General features: G+C 43.7%; 1 protein-coding gene across 1 annotated transcript in view; it reads left to right on the top strand.

The window, feature by feature from the left end:
• LOC126335043 (kielin/chordin-like protein) overlaps window positions 1-23,528 on the top strand; it is a 148,969-nt gene that overhangs the window by 32,511 nt on the left and 92,930 nt on the right. The window lies entirely within an intron of this gene.

The following is a 23,528-nucleotide window of genomic DNA, read 5'->3' as shown; positions in this document are numbered from 1 at the left end:
AATGTCTACGGCGACCTGGCAGTGAACAAAAGCACGCTGAGTCGTTGGCCGAGGCGTCTGGATCGCCCCAGATTTGTCTGATTTCCCGCGTGCCTGTCAGCAGCACACAATTGTAACTCGTGCTTTATTGCAACGTGCGTACACTCTCATTCGAGGATCGACGTATCACAATCACACAGCTCGCTGCACAGCTAGACGTCTCTGACTCACTCGTGCACCAGTTGGGGTATTCAAAGGTGTGGCCATTAGGTTCCTCACGCCTAACAGAAGGCCGTAAACAGCAGCAACGAAGGACCAGCTGCGCAGAGTTTGTTGGGCGTTACGAGCCTGATAGTGACAATTTTCTGTCAAACATCGTAGCAGGCGATGAAACATGAGTTCATCACTTTGAACCAGAAACTAAACGACAATCCATGCAGTGGCACCACACGACCTCTGTGTCGAAGAAAAAGTTCAAAGCCGGGTCTTAGTCTGTAAAGTCATGGTGACAGTCTTCCTGCGCCCTGAGTAGGTTATTCTGTTTGATGTGTGTATTGTGCTATCCTCAGGAAATTTAAGAAACGACTTCAGCGTGTTCGTCGCCACAAAATTGCAGACGACCTTCTCCTCCTCCCTGACAACGCAGATCCTGACACTCGAGAGGACCTCACAAAACTTCAGTGGACTGTTACTGTTCTCCTGCATCCACCCTACAGCCCACATCTCGTACCATCCACCTTCCATCTGTTTGGCTCAATGAAGGATGCACTCTGCAGATAGCAGTACCTGGATGATTGGAAGGTTATTGATGCAACTCAACGTTGGTTCCGACGTTGACCAGTAGAGTGGTACCACACGGTCATACAGCCCTCCCACTAAGGAGCCATGAGGGCGATTGTGTTGAAAAATAGGATCTTGTAGTCAAAAGAATGGGGAAGAACATAGTGTATTGGAACCCCAAACAAAACTAAACTACCGTCATAAAAAAATGTGTTGCATTATTTATTGGACACCCCTCGCACTACAAGACATATGTTCCAAGTTTGACGTAGTCTTTGGCATCCAGTCACCTGGTACGCTAAATCACCTGCCCCTATTAATACCACTGTAAACGTTTGGTACTGTCTGAAACAGCAGATGGAACACAGCAATCAACAACCCCGAAGCTGGTGACTCTGCAGGATCTCCCCATTTGAAGAGCTTCAGCTAGCCCTAAAGAAACCAGTGAACACTCTTCCTCGCCGGACGTAGGCCATTATCAAGGTAGGGGCTGTTTTACTTTGCGGAAGTCACTCTTTTCTTGCCCGGTATCCATGTTGAAGAGCGCAACGTGACATAGCAGTGTTATATTTACTGAGCATGTCGTCAGAAGGTCTGACACAGTGGTTCAGTGAAAGTACACAGTCCGCTTTCGGTGCTAGGCACTTTTTTCCAGTATCGCTTAACTGCCGCGTAGAAATCATTTGTATGTGTGAAGAATGTCAAGTTGTGACATAGTTCGAGTACATATTCAAATACAAGACCCTCCTTCACAACACCGCCAATACGAGGAACGTCCAATAAGTAACGCAACGTTTTCTTCCGAAAGGAGGTTAGTTTTATTCAAGATTCCACTACACCATACTATGCCCCACTCTTTGGGCTACAAAACCCTGTTTTAACATAATCTCCGTTCAATGTGACGGCCTCAAACCACCTTACTGGGAGCACCTTTTGTCCGCCTAGTACCATTCTACTGGTAGACGTCGGAATCAACAGCTAGCTGCATGAATAACCCCCCATCATCAACGTACTGCTTCCCGCGGAGAGCATCCTTCATTGGGCCAAACTGATGTAAGGCTCGAGATTCGGGCTGTAGGATAAATGAGGGAGAACAGTCGGATGAGGTTTTGTGAGATCCCCTCGGGTGTGAAAACTTCTGTGATGCCTTGCGTTGTCATGGAGAAGGAGAAGATCGTTCGCGTTTTTGTGGCGACGACCACGCTGGCTTCTTCTGAGGGTACCACAATACACTCCAGAGTTGACCGTTGCACCACGGAGGAGAACATCAAACAGAATAATGACATTATCTGTTGAGGGTATGGCTTTAAACTTTTTGCCGTTTTCTTTCCAGCAGCCTGTGACGATGTTCTACAAAAGCGAGCAATTCCACACTTATGGCCCTTCGTTGTATTTTATGGTCTTCCGTTAGATGGTGAGGTAAGGCAGCGGGCAAACACTTCTGAGTACTCCAACTGGTGGACAACTGTGTCAGGACTACCAACAGAGATGTCCAGTTGAGGAGCGAGGTGTGTGACTGTGATCGGTCGGTCACCTTGAATGAGAGTGTCCGCACGTTCGAACAATGAATGAGTCACAGCTGTGTGCGGATTGCCGGCACGCCGGAGATCCGACAGGTTTGGCGCCCTTTTTGCGCTAATGTCAGACGCCTTGACCAACGACTCAGCATGCTGTTTTGCCCTGCTATGTCTCCGTAGGTATACTGCAAGCGCTTATGAATATCTGCGATGCACCGGTTTTCACCCAAAAGAAACTAAACGAGGACTCACTTCTTGAAACACACCTCCGCCATAGAAGCCACTTTGATGGTTACGAATAGCGCCACCACCTATCGGAACTTCATGAAACTATGGGGTCTGAAGTGGGAATATTCCACCATGTCCCAAAAATACTGCATTTTTTTCAACTGTAATTGGCCGAGAAAAAAATGTTGCGTTACTTATTGAACGCCTCCCCCCCCCCCCCCCAAATTCCAAATTAGCTCAGTAGCACAGTTCAGCAACGACATATTAGAACCACGTCGATAAACACAATTCGTATAGTGTTCTGAATTTCAGCAATTTCATATCGTAGTCGTGAGAGAAACTTGGTGAACAGCACTGCACCTTGGACGAGATTGATCTGCGGTTTAGGATTTTTTGTGAGGTGCAAGGGAATGTACGTGCTCTCCGTTCTGGACGTCAGCAGCTTAATCGAACGTTCAGGAAAACCTAACCGCACGTCAGCCCTAGCCATTATTCATACTCGAGAACCGATGTTACAGTGTGCAAAGTGCCAGTCGGAACCAGCAAGGAGTGCGACTGCGAACCAGGGCTTTCTCTCACACCTTATCACCATGCAAACCTACTCTGACGGTGCAGTCAGAGGGATGAATGGCACAAGAAGAGTTTGGTGACTGGAAGAGAGTCTGCCTTGGCCTCTATAATGGTCGTTCGCGAGTGCGGCAGTGACCACGAGAGAGACGGCAACTAGAATGTAAAACACAGAAATGTGGAGGATCAACTCAAGAGAGCGTCCCATAGCCTACACTGGCCGTTGACTTCCGTTTCTTGAGAGAACAAAAACAGTTTAGGATACACCCAGAACATCAGCCAGTCAGTTCTAATTTCGCTTTTTACGAATTCGGAACAGTGCTCTCACACGTACACGTCTCGTGCTATACAACACACTTTCCACGATACCGCCTCTCTCACTCCCAGCCCCCACTTCACATCCCCGTTCTATCCCCCTTCCCAATACCTCCCAATCTCAGCATGATCGTGTGTGAAATATGATGGTACAGAGTTTGGTGCTGATTACATTACGGATATCTCTTGACCAATTTAGACAAAAGACGAAATTTGTATGGAACACCACTTCTACGACAAAACCTATACAATCTACATCTACGTGACTGCTCTCCAACTCACAATTAGGTGCCTAGCAGAGAGTTCATCTATCTACCTTCGAGCTACTTCCTACCGTTCCATTCTCGAACAGAGCGCGGAAGAAATAAACACTTAAACCTTTCCGTGCGAGATCTGATTTTTCTTATTTTATTATTGTGATCATCTCTTCCTATATAGGTGGGCCCAACAAAATATTTTCACTCGATGACGATAAAGTTGGTGCTTGAATGCCTTTGTTCTAATGACTGCTACCCCAAATCGCATATCGTATACGTGGCACTCTCTCCCTTATTTTGCGAGAATACAAAACGGGCTGCTCTCCTCTGAACTTTTTCTACGTCCTCCGTCAATCCTATCTGATGCAGGTCCCTCACCCCAAAAGGGATACTCCAGGGAAGGACGGACAATCATAGTGTAAGCAGTCTCTTTAGCAGACCTAAGTGTTCTTCCAATAAGTTGCAGTCTTTGGTTTGCTTTCCCCACAACATTATCTGTGTGATCGTTCCAATTTAAGTTATTCTTAATTGTAATCCCTTTGTATGTAGTTGACTTTACAGCCTTTATACTGTGTGGTTTATCATGTAGCCGAAATTTAGCGGATTCGTTTTGGTACTCATGTGGATGACCTCACACTTTTCATTATTTATAGTCAACTGTCACTTTTCACGCCGTGCAATTATCTTGTATAAATCTTGCAATTCGTTTTGATCATCTGATGATTTTACAAGACGGTAAATGACACTATCATGTGCAAACAATATAAGAGGGCTGCTAGAACTACCTTCTAGGTCGTTTATGTAGATCAGGAGCACTAGAGGGCCTATAACCCTTTCTTGGGGAATGCCAAATATTTCGACGACTTTCCATCAATTACTACGAACTTACAGGAAATCACGAATCCAGTCGCACTACAGCCTTATGCTGCATTGCAACGTGATATTGCATCTGTAGAAGGCATTACGAGATATTGGACGTAGCCAAAGGAGAAGGTCCTGGTGGACCTGAAATAATTTTGATTTTCATTCATAGGACGAAAAATTAAATTAATACGCGCTACCGATAGTCAACAAGGCATCCCATAGATTTAAACCCTCGATACATCGATAAGTGCATCGGACATAGCGAATCCCTAAATTAACCAAGACCAACTGCTGTACGTTGCTGGCCTAACTTAAGCTCAGTTGTTGTTTTGTTAATCAGTTCTGTCTTGCCTGAAGCTGAATTTAATTTAAGTGCTGCCGTTTATACTTTCTGTGCTCTGTGCTGTTATTACAGTTTCTAATTATGGATAAGTTTTTAACAAGAAAGTAGAGGAAAACCGATTTTGATTCGTCTACTAGCGTTAAGATAAATTAAAACTATGTACGCACTACTATAATAGTGTAATTACTGATCCGCAGCTGTTTAATGTTAGCACTGGAGTCGTTATTTGAAGACCGCTGAAACTTCGGGGTTGCAATAATTCAGTATTTCACAAGGCAGCGAAGCGGTAAACAACATTGCAAAAAAACATTACATTAAAAGCAGTGCACAAAAATACACTTGAATTTACCTTTGTAGCCCGAAAATGGCATTGATCAATGACAATATCGCCCAAACATGGATAGCTGTATTTCTTTAAAAAAAATTTGCTGAAAACTCTACGATTCCAAGACGGCTATGCACAGTAAAGGGTCTAATTTTTAATATACATTCCTAAAATACCGATCTCAAAGAACCTTGAAAATTTTATTAAAATCTTTATCCATTTTCGAAGCACAGAGGTTCAATGCTACCATGTGTAGGGACATAAAATATAAAGTAAAATCCGTGTGATACGAAAACTTGCTTTATAAAGTGACGTAGCATGGACAAATATGCTGTGAGGGTGTCTCCGATATCATCAGAGTGGCTCTGGGGACCCCTTGTTGTATTACTGAGGCACATGCAAAGTTTTAGTGAAGGTAAAATTCGATTTCACTTAAGTAAACCATCAAAATTTTACTGACCAATAAAGTTCTTTTCGTATGGGTGACATGCATAGCTGTAGCAAGGGAAAGAAGGGACCCAGCGCAAAAATGCTCCTATCGGAGCGCAAAAAAGGCGAACGTGCTCGTGTTTAAAAGGTTCTTATTGAAAAGTTGGAGTAGCAGCCGCCTCAGTCTACATTTCTCAGCACCTTTAAAGTTTTTCCCAAAAGCCTGCAATACAACACGTTCACGCCTTTTTATCTTGAGAGAGAAGAAGACAGTAGCAGTGGGAGAAAGACAGAGAAGTAATAAACACTGGACGATAATAAACAATGGTTGTGGTATACAAAGAGCGAGGAGGACGCTGGCAGAATGCGAAAAAGAGAGGAACACAGTAGCAGTGGAACATAGTTGATAGTGACATTGCAGTGCTCGGGAAAGAGAGAAGGAGACAGAGCCAGTGCCAAAAGAAAGAGGAAATGGGTGATAGTCAGTGATAATGAGAGTCTACGAGAATGACAAGGAAGAGAGAGGCAGTGACAGGGAGAAGAGACAGCAGCAGTGGGAAAGAATGATTGAAATGGTAGCAAGAGGGAGACAGTAATAGTGAGAGGGGACTGTAGTAGTAGGACAGAACGAAGGGGACTTTGGCTGTGAGACAGGAGACAGTGACAGTTAGCTCAATGACAATGAGCCGGGCGGAACGAGTGAGTGACAATGGGCAAGTAGAAGTGGATAGATATGGGCGACTTAGAGGCATGGACTAGTGGGTGTGAGCGAGCTACAGTCAAGGGAGCTTGTGGGAGTGACACGTGCGTTGCATATCATAAAGAGTGTCTAATATGGTAGCTTGCCAAATTGTTTGGGAACATTTTCCAGGCTCTGAGGAAGGTAGAATGAGGCATCTGGTACTCCACTTTTCTGTCAGTCTTTTAAACAGGAGCAGCCTTTTTGTGCTCCGTTAATGGCATTTTCTCTCTGGTAAATAATAATCCAAATTCTTCTAATTTAGGCTGATGCGCTTATCTGAAGAACATGATCTTTTCTCCATTGCAAGAAGTGACAGATAAATACTTAAATGAGGAAATTTGAGAAATTCTAAGGTTGAATAATTCCAGATCCTTTGCATTTTCGCCAACAAAAATTGCTTTAAGTCGTGTGTCGTACAAAGCAATAACAGATCTGTTTATTCCACCAACCATGTCGATAATAATCATGTGGCCCATAAAAATTCACGTTCGTTGATTCCTGACAATTTCTTCAGTTCAAATCGAAACTGAACGAAGAAGGGTGTAAAATAATGTTGGAGGCTGAAGGGAGATTAGAGCATGACTGCTTCTTAGTGAATGCCAAAGTACAGCACTCCAAAGTAACGATATTATATACTGCTGAAAGCTCCAAGTTCATTGTTAAAGAATATGGTTTATCGTTCTTTATGGAAATTCCAGATCTTATGGAGCAAGATGGGGAAAGTGCACTATTATGCGCAATAGCGCAATATTGTCCAATAAAGACAGGGTTGTTGTCGTTGTTGTTGTGGTCTTCAGGCCAGAGACTGGTTTGATGCAGCTCTCCATGCTACTGTGTCCTATGCAAGCTTCTTCACCTCCAAGACCCACTGCAATCTACATCCTTCGACAATCTGCTGCCGGCCGGGGTGGCCGAGCGGTTCTAGGTGCTACTGTCTGGAACTGGGCAACCGCTACGGTCGCAAGTTTGAATCCTGCCTTGAGCATGGATGTGTGTGGCGTCCTTAGATTAGTTATGTTTAAGTAGTTCTAAGTTCTAGGGGACTGATGGCCTCAGCATAGTCCCATAGTGCTCAGAGCCATTTGAACCATTTTGAATCTGCTTAGTGTATTCATCTCTTGGTCTCCCTCTACGATTTCTACCCTCCGCACTGCCCTCTAATACTAAATTGGTGATCCTTTGATGCCTCAGAACATGTCCTTCGAACCGATCCCTTCTTCTAGTCAACTTGTGCCACAAATTCCTCTTCTCACCAGTTCTGTTGAGAACCTCCTTATTAGTAATGTGATCTACCCATCTAATCTTCAGCATTCTTCTGTAACACCACATTTCGAAAGTGTCTATTCTCTTCTTCTCTAAACTATTTATCGTCCATGTTTCACTTCCATACATGGCTACAACAAATACAAATCCTTTCAGAAAAGACTTCCTGGCGTTTAAATCTGTACTTGATGTTAACAAATTTCTCTTGTTCAGAAACTGTTTCCTTGCCATTGCCAGTCTACATTTTATATCCTCTCTACTTCGACCATCATCAGTTATTTTGCTCCCTAAATAGCAAAACTCCTTTACTACTTTAAGTGTCTCATTTCCTTAACTAATTCCCTCAGATCACCCGTCTTAATTCAACTACATTCCATTATCCTCGTTTTGCTTTTGTTGATGTTCATCTTATATCCTCCTTTCAAGACACTGTCCATTCCGTTCAACTGCTCTTCCAAGTCCTTTGCTGTCTCTGACAGAATTACAATGTCATCGGCGAACCTCAAAGTTTTAATTTCTTCTCCATGGATTTTAATACCTACTCCGAATTTTTCTTTTGTTTCCTTCACTACTTGCTCAATATACAGATTGAATAACAACGGGGATAGGCTACAACCCTGTCTCACTCCCGTTCCAACCACTACTTCCCTTTCATGCCCCTCGACTCTTCTAATTGCCAACTGGGTTCTGTAAAAATTGTAAATAGCCTTTCGCTCCTTGTATTTGAGAAAGGCAGGGAAAGGTGATTAGTATGCAGGATTTAACTGTAAAATATGTCATAGAAGTATAAAAGAATTAAAGTATGAAATATGCATGAATTTATTTCCCGTAAGGTCAAAATATGCAAACATGCACGAGAAAGTCCTGAGGCCTGCAACGACCTGGCACGAATGGTACTAATTTGTTTAAAATAACTGAAATTTATCCGACCCCTTTCGATAGCCTTACAAGTTAGCACACCGTTTCCGGGATTCGGAGAGGTGATAGTGAACCCTATATTAGAAGACTCAGCTGTGTTTCGATAGCAAAGAGGCATTACATTCATTATATTAGAATTATAATTCGTTTGGTAATAGAGTAAAGCTATCATATCGCCAAATAAAGAAATATTTAATTGTGCATTTAGGTATTTCTTGCATACCGTTGAGAGTATATATTATACTTTTTTAAGGAAAATGTTTCGTGTTTAACTTTATAGAGCAGATACCATTTGTATGATTGCCGCCCAACATGAATTTATGTACAGAAAATTGAAAAATAAACAAATATGTTTTCAGAATAAATGAAAAACTTGAGGCTTTGTAAGGCCCTCTTTAATAAATCCAATCCGCCTCCCCTACCCCCTTGAGAAAATTCTGGCTACGTCCTTGTTGAAGTGAATCTACTTGAGGGTGTTTGCCCTTGTTCTTATTATCATGTACAACGCGTATTATTATCTGGTTCGTTTCGACTCTTTAGTATCGCGACGGACTTGATCACCTCTTCTTTCTTTACGCTCCCTCTTCATCTTCTTGCTCTCCGTCGGTCGCATTTGGAAAACAGACAAGCATTTCGCTAGGACTAAGACGAACAAAATTCATTGTTTCTCATCTTCCTGTCACACTAAGAAGCATATCATATACCGCAAATAACTGATCAGGCACATCACGCTTAAAAACAAACTAAAATCTATTCCGAGAAATAGGTCCAATCCATAGAATAAAAGAGAGAGGATGCCCTGACATTATCGCCCTGCCAGAAGGCCGCTCTCAACTGTTGGCAAAGCGAGTTCCTCGGTGGGAGAGGCAGTGCAGGCGAACAACAGGCTAGTTACGTCTTGACCTTCACAGCAAATCAGCTGCGAACCTCTACCGCCAGATAAGAGGTCAGCCAGTGTCTTCAGGCTTCTGCTCAAGCAAGCCCGGCAGAACTGACGACATCGTGTCAGTTGCCTCTACAATGCGATGCCTTGTGCTGCCGTCACTGGTTACAGGAGATGTCTGAAGTGCTACAGCTCGAATATATAAGACCGAGAAGCTTATGTCCACGAATCAGCACGCAGTTAGATAGCATCGCTCGTGCAGAAGTCAGCTTGCCCTTTTCTCACATGATATACTGCCAATTATAGATGATGTGCAACTGACAGATTCCATATTTCTAGATTTCCGAAAAGCATTCGACACGGTGCCCAACTGCAGACTGTTAAGGAAAGTACGAACATATGGGATAGGTTCCCAGATGCGTGAGTGGCTCGTTCTTAAGTTATTTGGATGCATTGTGTCTGTTCCTTCGAAAGACATGTAATAGAACCCAGTATGTTGTCCTCGACGACAGGTATTGTTCAGAGATAAGGGTATGGTCAGGTGTACCCCAGGGAAGTGTCATAGAACTGTTATTTTTTTTCTACATACATAAATGATCTGTGGACGGAGTGGGCAGCAATCTGCTGTTGTTCGCTGATGACGCTGTGGTGTACAGGAAGGGGTCGAAGTTGAGCGATTGTACGGGGATACAAGATAACTTATGACAAAATTTATAGTTGGTGTGATGAATGGCAGCTAGTTCTAAAGGTAAAAAAAATGTAAGTTAATGCGAATGAGTAGGAAAAACAAACTCGTAATGTTCGGATACAGCTTTATTAGTGCCCTGCTTGACAGAGTCATATTGTTTAAATATTTGAGCTTAACGTTGCAAAGCGATATGAAATGGAACAAGTGTGTGAGGATTGGGGTACGGAAGGCGAATGGTCGATTCGGCTTATTCGGAGAATTTTAGGAAAGTGTGGTTCATCTGTAAAGGAGACCGCATGTAGGACGCTAGTGCGACCTGTTCTTGAGTACCACTCGAGTATTTGGGATCCACACCAGGTCGTATTAAAGGAAGACAGCGACGTAATTTAGAGGCGGGCTGCTATATTTGTTATCAATAGGTTCGAACAACGCGCAAGTGTTACAGAGGTGCTTCGGGAACTCAAATGAGAACTTCTGGAGGGAAGGTGATGTTGTTTTCAAGGAACGCTACCGAAAAAATTTAGAGGCCGGCTACAGGATGCTTCTGCTGCCGCCATCATACATTTCGCGTAGGGACCACGAAGGTGAGATACGATAAACTGGGGCTCGTACGGTGGTTTATAGACAGGATTTTATCCCTCACTCTATTTCCGAGTGGATCCGGAAAGGAAATGACTGGTCGTGGTGGTCCTCCACAGACCCTACGGCGGCTTGGGAAGTCTGTATGTAGACGTAGATTGTTGTGGTTGGCAGGAGAGCCAACACCGTGTTACTAGAGGAGGCCGAAAGGCACGCGTTTTAGCTCACTCAGGCTGGCGTGAGGTCTGGAAAAGAACAAGGAAATTAGAATTTAGAAAAACGGACGTAGCTGGTGGAATACTTAGCTTTAATCCATTAAGGATGAAAGTCGCTCTTGACGGTACATATCAATAGTAACTTATAATGGCGCCTTGATAGGCCGTAGCAAATAACGTAGCTGAAGGCTATGCTAACTATCGTCTCGGCAAATGAGAACGAATTTAGTCAGTGAACCATCGCTAGCAAAGCCGGCTGTACAACTGGGGCCAGTGCTAGGAAGTCCCTAGACCTGCCGTGTGGCGGCGCTCGGTCTGCAATCACTGATTGTGGCGACACGCGGGTCCGACGTATACTAACGGATCGCGGCCGATTTAAACGCTACCACCTAACAAGTGTGGTGTCTGGCGGTGACACCACATAGATGAACCGCAAAGAGCACTCATGCAGAGGTTTACGGAAGCCATTTATTCGAGGAAAGAAAAAAAACAACGGAGAAGGGATTATGACGAAGCTTGCGTATGACAAGTCGTAACAAGGCTTCGCAAGGCTTGTCAGGTCTTGTCAGTCCTAAGCACACTTCCTTACCAGTGATCTTTGAGTCACCCACCATCTACAGTGTGTCGTTATACCCCGCACAAGGTTGTTTCCGTCTGTGCGTCAGTGCTAAAATGATTGTTTCGCCGTCACTTCAAAAATGCGTCAGCAAAGAAAAATGAAACATTAGTTTTGGCCGCACTGCGGATACTTGCAACGGAACGTTTATAGTTAGTTAAATCTGTTGAAAGAGCTTTGTCCAAATCATAAAGATACGTTCCAGAATTACTCACATATGGATTAACATATCTAAATGCTAAGTCTGTGAAATGTGCGGCCTGTTAGTATAGAAATGAAATACAAAATGAGGAAAACCCTTCAGGTAAGTGCTACATAACACTTTTTGGTTGCAGAATGCAGTTAACGAAGATCTCAAATATTCTTATGCTGTTTGTCTCTTGAGGAGTGGATAACGGTATGTTGGGGGAGAGTTCGGGGTTCGGGATGGTGGTGGTGGTGGTGGGGGGGGGGATGTAGATTCACCTCGTTAACACTTCTCCGTAACGCCGCTATGGCGTTTACACGGCCATTTTCGACCCTAGGGGACGTATATGGGCTTTAGTGGTCGTATCGAGTGTGAACGCAATGAGCGTCCCATGGAAGGGACAGATATCACTGCGATGGGCGTCCGGCCCCAAGATTTTACTTTTGAGTTGGCACCATCATGATACTGATACATGCCACCACCTAGAGAACGTTAAGCTAATAGTAGTTTACCGATCTTGCTTTTTTCAATGCCAGATTATTTCGATGTGTGGATAACAAGGCTAAAAAAATGGCTCTGAGTACTATGTTGAGGTCATCAGTTCCCTAGAACTTAGAGCTACTTAAACCTAACTAACCTAAGGACATCACACACATCCATGCCCGAGGCAGGCTTCGAACCTGCGACCGTAGCGGCCGCGCAGTTCCAGACTTAAGCGCCTAGAGCCGCTCGGCCACACCGGCCGGTCTAATTAATTATACGAAGTATTATGTACCTTGCACACCAGGGTAATGATTGTAGTTTACCATTACACTCTCAGGAAACTGTAAAAATATTATAAATTGGGAGTATCTTTATGACTTTGGTAGCCATTCTTGCTCGTGAATTAAAGCTGCAACTTATATCTCCAGCTGGTACATTCATTGCAATTTTCTAAACTGTTGCTGTCTTTTCATTCTTCGAAACTGAAAATCTGCCAATTTCATACTCGTTATTTACATAATTATGTATTACGAAAAGTACTTAACAATAAACTTCCACAGTGGTAAAAGCTATAGCTATAGTTTATTTTTTGTCCTTAGGTATATATTTTTCAATGATATGGACATGTCATATTGCCAATTTGATACATAACAAACAAACTTCTTCCAATGCGTGCTGATTGTGTGAAGTATATTATATTTTGTCCGAAAAATTACAGCCCACTGCACAAAAAAACGAACGTTTTGTTTTGCTCTTGACAGAAACTGAAACAACAAAAAGAAATAACAGCAAGTACACTCGTGCACCAGCAGCAGAACACATTTCGTCCAAATATGAATAAAATGTTCTTGCTTGAAAAATAAGTCCCCTAAATGACTAGCTTGTAAATTTGCTTTTATACTTTATAGATAGATGAGACTAAGTCACCTTTAATTCTTTCTCAGGTGTATCAGTTTTCTCTATGCTTTTTATTTTGAGTGGTACTTGGTTTGTAATACTAAATAATCAAAGTAATTTGAACATTTACTACCATTTTCGCGTTTCGTAATTAATTTGTAATTTATTGACAATGACAACGCACTCCTGGGAGAGCGCTCATATATGTAAACAGCAGTGAGTATTACAGAACATACTTTCCTTAAATTAATGAAGTCCCAGAATCCTTTACAAAACCGAAGGAAAAAAATATCAGAAGCAGCAGAACGGAAACCAATGTCCTGGTTGTCTCCACCCAACCTTCTGTCTGATACGTTACTGTGGACATTTCGTACATGTGTCTCATGTTTCATGTATAGAGACCCGTAAACCTTCCAATTACGTAACGTTTTTACCGTATATTTAATTAGAACAAATCGCACCAACGATGACACCTTTTCAAGGGTTACTTAATATCTATTCATATATTCATAGGACATACGTTGTACTTTCAAACCTATCAAATATGGCTTCTTCTACGTCCTACTTCTCAGACTTAGATACGACCGCGAAAGTCGATAGACGAACCGGCGGTCGTAACTGCGCATGTTCACGTCATAGCGACGTCAAGGACAAGTGTTCCCGACGTGAGTCTAGGGTCTCTCATATTGGGACTGGCGCATGGAGTGCAAGCGAACGATTCAGCATAGGCTGACTGATACGACCCGTCATTCGCACAATGCTTCCATAACTGCTTCTGACGTTTTCTTGTATCGTAGTTTGCGGCTTTCTTTCAAGATCATTTACCCTTTGTTTTATCAGCGCACAAAGTGTTGTTAATCTTTTTAAATTTGGCAAACACTACTGAGGCTGGAATGAGATTTTCACTCTGCAGCGGAGTGTCCGCTGATATGAAACTTCCTGTCAGATTAAAACAATGGGCCGGGCCGAGACTCGAACTCGGGAACTTTGCCTTTCGTGGGCAAGTGCCGCACATCCAGTCATCCATTGAATATCTGTAGCTTTTCTTAAGCAATACACGATCATATTGTTGCCGACTTATTCGGAAACTGTTCGTTCGTACTTTCTTTTTTTTTTTTGCTATGCTGTGGATGATGTTCCATGTACGTAATTATGTTTTATACCAGCTCCTTGGACAACGATTGTCCTTTACCACATTTTATTGGAGGCAGGATTTGCGGCTCCTTGCCTAACAAGAATGGTGAACTACATAGCGCGACACCTTTTTCAGTATCATTTTACCTTGTTGAGCACGTATCGTCATCATTGCATTCCTCATGTACATTGTCCGCACAGTTGAACGTACACATCACACGTTCCAATGACTCATCTTGCAGAAAGGCTAAAATTTCATCCGCCACTTCCTTCTCACTCTGCGAAATTCCTTGGGTTCCTTTTTGATGAAATGTTAACTCCGGCATGTGTTGTTGTATATACACTGAAGAACCAAAGCAACTGGTACACCTGTCTGATATCGTGTAGGGCCACCGAGATTAAGCAAAAGTGCCGCAGCACGACGTGGCAAGGACTAGAGTAATGTCTCCAGTAGTGCTGGGGGGAATTGACAGCATCAATCCTGCAAGGCTGTCCATACATCCGCAAGAGTGCGAGGGCGTGGAGATCTCTTCTGAACAGCACGTTGCAAGACATCCCAGATATTCTCAGGTATGCTCAATAATGTTCATGTGTGGGGAGTTTGGTGGTCAACGGAAGTGTTTAAACTCAGAATAGTGTTCCTGGAGCCACTCTGTAGCAATTCTGGACGTGTGGTGTGTCGCATCGTCCTGCTGGAATTGTCCAAGAGCGCTGTAATGTACTATGGACATGAATGTAAATTTATGGTAAGCTTCTATGGGACCAAACTGCTGGGGTCATCAGTCCCTAGACTTAGGCACCATTTAATCTAAATTGAACTAACTTACGCTAAGAACAACATGCACGCCCCTGCCCAAGGGAGGACTCGAACTTCCAATGGGGGGAGCAGCGCGAACCGTGACAAGACGCCCTTAGACAGTGCAGCTACCCCGAGCAGTGGACATGAATGGATGCAGGTGAACAGACAGGTTGTTTACGTAAGTGTCACCTGTCAGAATCGTATCTAGACGTATCTGTGGTCCCATATCACTCCAGCAGTACACGGGCACACTATTATGGAGTCTCTACCAGCTTGAACTGACCCGTGCTGACATGCAGGGTTCATGGATCCACGAGGTTGTCTCCATACCCGTGCACGTCAATCCGCTCGATACAATTTGAAACAAGACTCGTCCGACCAGGCAACATCTTTCCAGTCGTCAACACTCTAATAGTGGTGTTAACGGGCCCAGGGGAGGCGTAAAGCTTTGTGTCGTGGAGTCACCAAAGGTACATGAGTGGGCCTTCGGCTCCGAAAGCCCCTACCGATGATGTTTCATTGAATGATTCGCACTCTGACGCTTGTTGATGGTCCGGCACTGAAATCTGCACCAGTTTGCGGAATGATTGCACTTCTGTCACGTTGAACGTTTCTCTTCAGCCGTCATTGGTCCCGTTCTTGCAGGATCTCTTTCCAGCCGCAGCAATTTCGGAATTCTGAAGTTTTACCGGATTCCTGATATTCACGGTGCATCTGTCAAATGGTCGTACGGGAAGATCCCCACTTCATCGCTACCTCGGAGATGCTGTGTCCCATCGCTCGTGCGCCGACTATAACACCACGTTCAAACAGACTTAAATCTTAATAATCTCCCATTGTAGCAGCAGTAACCGATCTAACAACTGCTCCAGACGTACGAGTACGAAGGATGGAGATCTCTTCTGAACAGCACGTTGCAAGGCATCCCAGATGCACTCTATAATGTTCATGTCTGTGGGTATTGGTGGCCAGCGGAAGTGTTTAAACTCAGATTAGTGTTCCTGCAGAAACTCTGTAGCAATTCTGGACGAGTGGGGTGTCGCATTGTCCTATTGGAATTGCCCAATTCCGTCGGAATGCACAATGGACATGAATGGATGCAGGTGATCAGACAGGATGCTTACGTACGTGTCACCTGCCAGAATTTCAGGGGTCCCATATCACTCCAACTGCTCACGCTCCACACAATTACAAGGACTGCTCCAGTTTGAACAGTCCCCTGCTGACATCCAGGGTCTATGGACTCATGAGGTTGTCTCCATACCAGAACACGTCCATCCGCTCGATGCAATTTGAAACGAGACTCATCCGACCAGGCAACATGTTTCCAGTCATCAACAGTCCAATGGTGGTGTTGACGGGAAGGCATAAGGCTTTGTGTCGTGCAGTCATCAAGGGCACACGCGTGGGCCTTCAGCTCCGAAAGCCCATGTCGATGATGTTTCGTTGAATGGTTCGCAAGCTGACATTTGTTGATGGCTCAGCAGTGAAATCTGCAGCAATTTGGGGAAGGAATGCAATTCTGTCAAGCTGAACGATTCTCTTCAGTCGTCGTTAGTGCCATTCGTGCAGTGATTTCTGAGATTTGACGTTTTACCGTATTCTTGATATTCACGGTACACTCTTAGATGGTCGGAAGAGAAAATTTCCAATTCGTCGCTACCTGGGAGATTCTGTGTCCCATCTCTCGTGCACCAACTATAATACTACGTTTAAACTCATTTAAATCTTGATAACCTGCCATTGTAACAGCAGTAACCTATCTAACAACTGCACCAGACGCTTTTTATCTTATATAGGCGTTGCCGACCGCAACGCCGTATTCTGCCTGTTTACGTATCTCTGTATTTGTATACGCTTGCCTATACCAGTTTCTTTGGCGCTACAGTGTAAATGCAATGTTTACTTTGTTTATTGCTGCCATTGCTCTGCTATGTTCAACACCACAAGTACTACAGCACTGTTGTGAGTTACTCATCAACTAAGCTGTTCAACTACGCTCTGCATCCTCATGCTGTGCCAAAGAACAGCTGTCCACTGCAGTGAACGCTAAGCGCCACAGGGTCAAGGTGATCCACACCCACGCTTGACCTCCACGGCCTCCCGATGCGTTGCAAGGCCAGACGTGACTCACGACGCGTGCGAGACCTCTGCGTTGTCGCCGGGCGTCCCTGAGGAACATGTAAAAGCCGCCGCTTGCCTCACACAGTCTCCCACCGCAGCCACATGCTGTATACGGTGCAACCAAGGCTGCCGAACCAAGACAATGAAAACATCCAAACAGCTTTATTACACGAAGAGCAGCCATCTAGTATAAAATATCATCTCGAAAAAAATAAACTCAAGGACTTTTTGTTTCTCTGCACGTACATGTCGGTGGTCACGATTCACACTGCAGCCCCCACGTCGCGGTATTGTGGCACAACGCAAGGGTAGCCGAAACAAAACAGGGCGACGCACTGATAAGGGGTACTATCGGGCGGTAATTCGTTTTCTCCGTTTGAAGGGGGAATTCGGTGCAACATTCCACGCTGCATTTGCGCCGCTGTTAAAAAGACTTTACTGCTGGCTCAATTTACCAGTCGACCGTACAAGTGGCTTGTGTGCAGTCTCTTTCATACACAAATTGCAGTTTTCCACTATCCCAGGCTGGGATCTAGAGGTTGGTGGCTAGGGGGGAAGGAGGGGGGGAGGAGGAGTGCGGGGTAAACTAGGATATCTGCCCCGGGCGGCAGTTCCAGGGGGCTCAAAATTCATGTCCTTTAAACAAAAAAACTTTTTTCACAAAGCGCTTAGCATTCAGCGGACGTTGGTCTATACGATTTTGAAACGCATCCCAGTTTGTTTTTGGACATTTTTAAACACATTCTAAATTCATTTCTAAACGAATCATAAGTTGATTTTTGAATGCGTGCGTTCTGTACGTGATATCTCTACCAGGGGAATCTAGAAATAAAAAATACTTTCCCCGCAGACACAAGGGAACGGGACTATACGAGCTAAGCCGAATATACCCGAACGGGTGAATGCCAATCGCTGTTAGTTTGTGTGGTAGCATGGGTGTGAGAATGATCACCATTGATTCAAACCACCGGGAGTAAAGGGTAAAAAAGATTACATGTTATCTTCTCGGTGTATCCGAGGGGGGACCAAACAAGTTTTTTCCCGGTTCGGATATATCGTAGATCCGGGGCAGCACTAACCTATCAATGAACCACAGCTGGTCGTTTGCTTTACCTACATCTCATGTCACTCCATCTCATACCTCTGCACAATGCTACTCTCAAATATTTTACAGAATCACAGTGTCTGCGAAGGGTGAATCTGTATGCGCAGAACACAATTTTCGTTGACAACGTACAGAGCGTCCAAAAATTCAAGTGACTATCGAGTGGTGTACGTTCTGCCCAGAACCGCTCTGCAGATTACGAACACCGTTACGGCGCCAGAACAGACAGATCCAGTTCAAACTGCAGTACATTTTGTACACGCTAGTCGCAGACGGCTTGATAATTTGTATCCGGTATCTGGACTGAACTTGGCTTAAAGCTTTGAAAAGATAGATGCAACGACATTTAGCTTGGTTGCGACAAGTAGCACAGCCTTGATGTCGTAAATGTTGTTTGTTAGAGCAAAAGAAAAGAGTTTGTATACGTGGAAGAGACCCGGAGATACGGAAGGCTTCAAATTTATTATATAATGGTAAGAACGACATTTAGGAACCAGGTCTTAAATTGTATTACATGTCCAGGGGCAAATATGGACTCCGACCACAATTTATTGATCATTAAGCGTAGATTAAAATTGAAGAAACTGTAGGAAGGTAGGAATTTAAGGAGATTGGAGGCGGATAAACTGTAAAAATAGTAGAGAATTTCAGAGAGAGCATTAAGGAACGATTGACAGGAACAGGGGAAAGGACTACATTAGAAGAAGAACGGGTAGCTTTCAGGGATGAAATAGTGAAGGCAGCAAAGGGTCAAGCAGGTAAAACGACGAGAACTAATAGAAATCCTTGGGTAACACAAGAGATACTAAATGTAATTGATGAAATGAGAAAATACAAAAATGCAGTAAATGAAGCAGGCGAAAAGGAATACAAACGTCTCAAAAATAAGATCACATGAAGTGCAAAACGTCTAAGCGGCAATGGCTAGAGGACAAATGTGAAGATGTAGAAGCATATATCACTAAGGGTAAGATACATGCCGCTTACAGAAAAATTTAAGAGACCTTTGGAGAAAAAAGAACCATCTACACAGGGTGTTACAAAAAGGTACAACTAAACTTTCAGGAAACATTCCTCACACACAAAGAAAGAAAATATGTTATGTGGGCATGTGTCCGGAAACGCTTACTTTCCATGTTAGAGCTCATTTTATTACTTCTCTTCAAATCACATTAATCATGGAATGGAAACACACAGCTACAGAGCGTACCAGCGTGACTTCAAACACTTTGTTACAGGAAATGTTCAAAATGTCCTCCGTTAGCGAGGATACATGCATCCACCCTCCGTCGCAGGGAATCCCTGATGCGCTGATGCAGCCCTGGAGAATGGCGTATTGTATCACAGCCGTCCACAATACGACCACGAAGAGTCTCTACATTTGGTACCGGGGTTGCGTAGACAAGAGCTTTCAAATACCCCCATAAATGAAAGCAAAGAGGGTTCAGCTCAGGAGAGCGTGGTGGCCATGGAATTGGTCAGCCTCTACCAATCCGTGGGTCACCAAATCTGTTGTTGAGAAGCATACGAACACTTCGACTAAAATGTGCAGGAGCTCCATCGTGCATGAACCACATGTTGTGTCGTACTTGTAAAGGCACATGTTCTAGCAGCACAGGTAGAGTATCCCCTATGAAATCATGATAACGTGCTCCATTGAGCGTAGGTGGAAGAACATGGGGCCCAATCAAGACATCAGCAACAATGCCTGCCCAGACGTTCACAGAAAATCTGTTGTAATGAAGCATCATCCGTAAAGAGAACATTTGCACTGAAATTGGGATTGACACATTGTTGGATGAACCATTCGCAGAAGTGTACCCGTGGAGGCCAATCAGCTACTGATAGTGCCTGCACACGCTGTACATGGTACGGAAACAACTGGCTCTCCCGTAGCACTCTCCATACAGTAACGTGGTCAACGTGACCTTGTACAGCAGCAACTTTTCTGACGCTGACATTAGGGTTATCGTCAACTGTACGAAGAATTGCTTCGTCCATTGCAGGTGTCCTCGTAGTTCTAGGTCTTATCCAGTCGCGAGTCATAGGCTGGAATGTTGTTCCATGCTCCCTAAGACGCAGATCAATTCCTTCGAACGTCCTCGCGTCGGGACACCTTCGTTCTGGAAATCTCTCTCGATACAAACGTACCGCGCCACGGCTATTGCCCCTGCTAATCCATACATCAAATGGGCATCTGCCAACTCCGCATTTGTAAACATTGCACTGACTGCAAAACCACGTTCGTGTTGAACACTAACCTGTTGATGCTACGTACTGATGTGCTTGATGCTAGTACTGTAGAGCAATGAGTCGCATGTCAACACAAGCACCGAAGTCAACATTACCTTCCTTCAATTGGGCCAACTGGCGGTGAATGGAGGAAGTACACTACATACTGACGAAACTAAAATGAGCTCTAACACGGAAATTAAGCGTTTCCGGACACATGTCCACATAACATCTTTTCTTTATTTGTGTGTGAGGAATGTTTCCTGAAAGTTTGGCCGTACCTTTTTGTAACACTCTGTATAAAGCCGAAAGGTGGTAGGAGTATATAGAGGGTCTGTACAAAGGAGGTGCACTTGAGAGCAATATTATGCAAATGGAAGAGGACATAGATGAAGGAGAGAGGGGAGATATGATACTGCGTGAAGAATCTGACAAAGCACTGAAAGACCTAAATAGAAAAAAGGCCCCGGGAGTAGGCAACATTCCGTTAGAACTGCTGATTTCCTTGGGATAGCCAGCCACGGCCAAACTCCTCCATCCGGTGAGCAAGATGTATGAGACAGGCGAAGTACCCTCAACTTCAAGAAGAATACAATAATCCCGATTCAAAAGGAAGCAGCTGCTGACAGGTGTGAAAATTACCGAACTATAAGTTTAATAAGTCACGGTTGCAAAATACTAACACGAGTTCTTTACAGACGAATGGAAAAATTGGTAGAAGCCGACCCCAGGGGAGATCAGTTTGGATTCCATCAGAATGTTAGAACACGCGAAGCAATACTGACCCTACGACTTATTTTAGAAGCTAGGTTAAAGAAAGGCAAACCCATGTTTATAGCATTTGTAGACTTAGAGAAAGCTTTTGACAATGTTGACTGCAATACTCTCTCTCTCAAATTCTAAGGGTGGCAGGGGTCAAATACAGGGAGAGAAAGGCTATTTACGATTCGTACAGGCCGCGGTGGTCTCGCGGTTCTAGGCGCGCAGTCTGGAACCGTGCGAGGGCTACGGTCGCAGGTTCGAATCCTGCCTCGGGCATGGATTTGTGTGATGTCCTTAGGTTAGTTAGATTTAAGTAGTTTTAAGTTCTAGGGGACTGATAACTACAGCAGTTGAGTCCCATAGTGCTCAGAGCCATTTGAATCATTTTTGAATTCGTACAGTCCAGGAAGACAAAAGGGAAGCAGTGGTTGGGAAAGGAGTGAGACAGGGTTGTAGCCTATCCTCGGTGTAATTCAGTACGTACACTGCGCAAGCAGTAAAGGAAACAAAAGAAATACGTGGAATGGGAATTAAGTCCAGAGAGAAGAAATAAAAACCTCGAGGTTTACCGATGACATTGTAATTCTGTCAGAGACAACAAACGACTTGGAAGAATAGTGGAACGGAATGGACAAGGTCTTGAGAGGAGGATATAAGATGAACATCAACAAAATCAAAACGATGATAATGGAATGTAGTCGAATTAAATCAGGTAACGTGGAGGGAATTACATTAGGAAATGAGACACTTAAAGTTGTAGATGAGTTTTGCTGTTTGGGAAGCAAAAAAACTGATGATGGTCGAAGTAGGGAGGATATAAAATGTAGACTGGCGATAGCAGGAAAAGCGTTTCTCAAGAAGAAAATTGTTAACATCGAGTGTAGATTTAAGTGTTAGGAAATCGTGTCTGAAAGCATTCGTATGGAGTGTAGCCATGTATGGAAGTGAAACATTGGCGATAAACAGTTTAGACAAGTACAGAAATAAACTTTTAAGATGTTGTGCTACAGAAGAATGTGAAGATTAGATGCGTAGATCACGTAACTAAAGAGAAGGCACTGAAAAAAATTGGGGAGAAGAGAAATTTGTGGTACAACATGACTAAAAGAAGGGATCGGTTGGTAGGACATATTCTGAGGCATCAAGGGATCACCAATTTAGTACTGGAGGGAAGCATGGGGGTTAAAAATCGTAGAGGAAGACGAAAAGATGAATACAATGAGTAGATTCAGAGGGATGTAGGCTGCAGTAGTTACTCGGAGATGAAGAAGCTTGCACAGAATAGGGTAGCATGGAGAGGTGCGTCCAACCAGTCTTTCGACTGAAGACCACAACAACAATAACAACAAAAGAAAGTAATGCTATCGCAATATTTTAAGTTTTTCAGTGCACTTAATCGGATTGTTGTGTCACTGTTTCAACAAATTATGATTTGGAAGCAGCGCAAAACTGAATTTGGAGTTATGATATGAAGCAAATTTGCGAGTTTTCACGCACTGGGATATTTTTGGGGACGAAATTCTTCCGTTTTTATTTTCAGATGTCATGTGTTTAATCTTCATTCATCTCCAAGGCAACTGATGTATGAAACATACATACTCACTCTACTTGTCAGTATTAGTAAAACAGTAATCTGTTTTAACTAAATTAAAATTTGGAGAACTGTAAAACAGGACGAAATGACTAACTTTCTATATACATATATTTTATCCTGAGGGTGAAAACTATTCTGAAAATGAATAGATCAATCGACTGATAGGCAACTCAAGGCCACAACACCAGATTCATCGCCCATGTCTAGAAACTAGTTGATGCAGCTCTTCAAGCTACTCTATCCTGTGCAAGCCTCATCTCCGAACAACTACTGCAGCCTGCATGCATTTAAACTTGCTTACTGTATTCATACCTTCTCCCTCTTTAAAACAATAACCTCCCTATGCCAAATTTACTATTCTTCCATGCCACAGAATGTGTCCTGTCGCCCGGTTCCTTCTTATAGTCAAGCTGTGCCCCAAATTGCTTTTCTCCACGATTCGATTCAATACCTTCTCATTTGTTAGTCGATCTACCCATCAAATCTCCAGCATTATTCTATAGCATCACATTTCAAAAGCTTATACTCTCTTCTCGTCTGAACTGCTTATCGACCGCGTTTCGCTTCCGTACGAGACTACTCTCCAGACAAAAACCTTCAGACAAGCACTTATATTTGTATGAGATTTTAAAAATTCCTCTACATTTTATGTCCTCTCTACTTTGCCCATCATCAGTTACTTTTTTTCCCCAAATAAAAAAAC

The sequence above is a fragment of the Schistocerca gregaria genome, chromosome 2 (assembly GCF_023897955.1).
Source record: "Schistocerca gregaria isolate iqSchGreg1 chromosome 2, iqSchGreg1.2, whole genome shotgun sequence".
Taxonomy (NCBI): Eukaryota; Metazoa; Arthropoda; class Insecta; order Orthoptera; family Acrididae; genus Schistocerca; species Schistocerca gregaria.
This window is presented reverse-complemented; position numbering and strand designations above follow the sequence as displayed.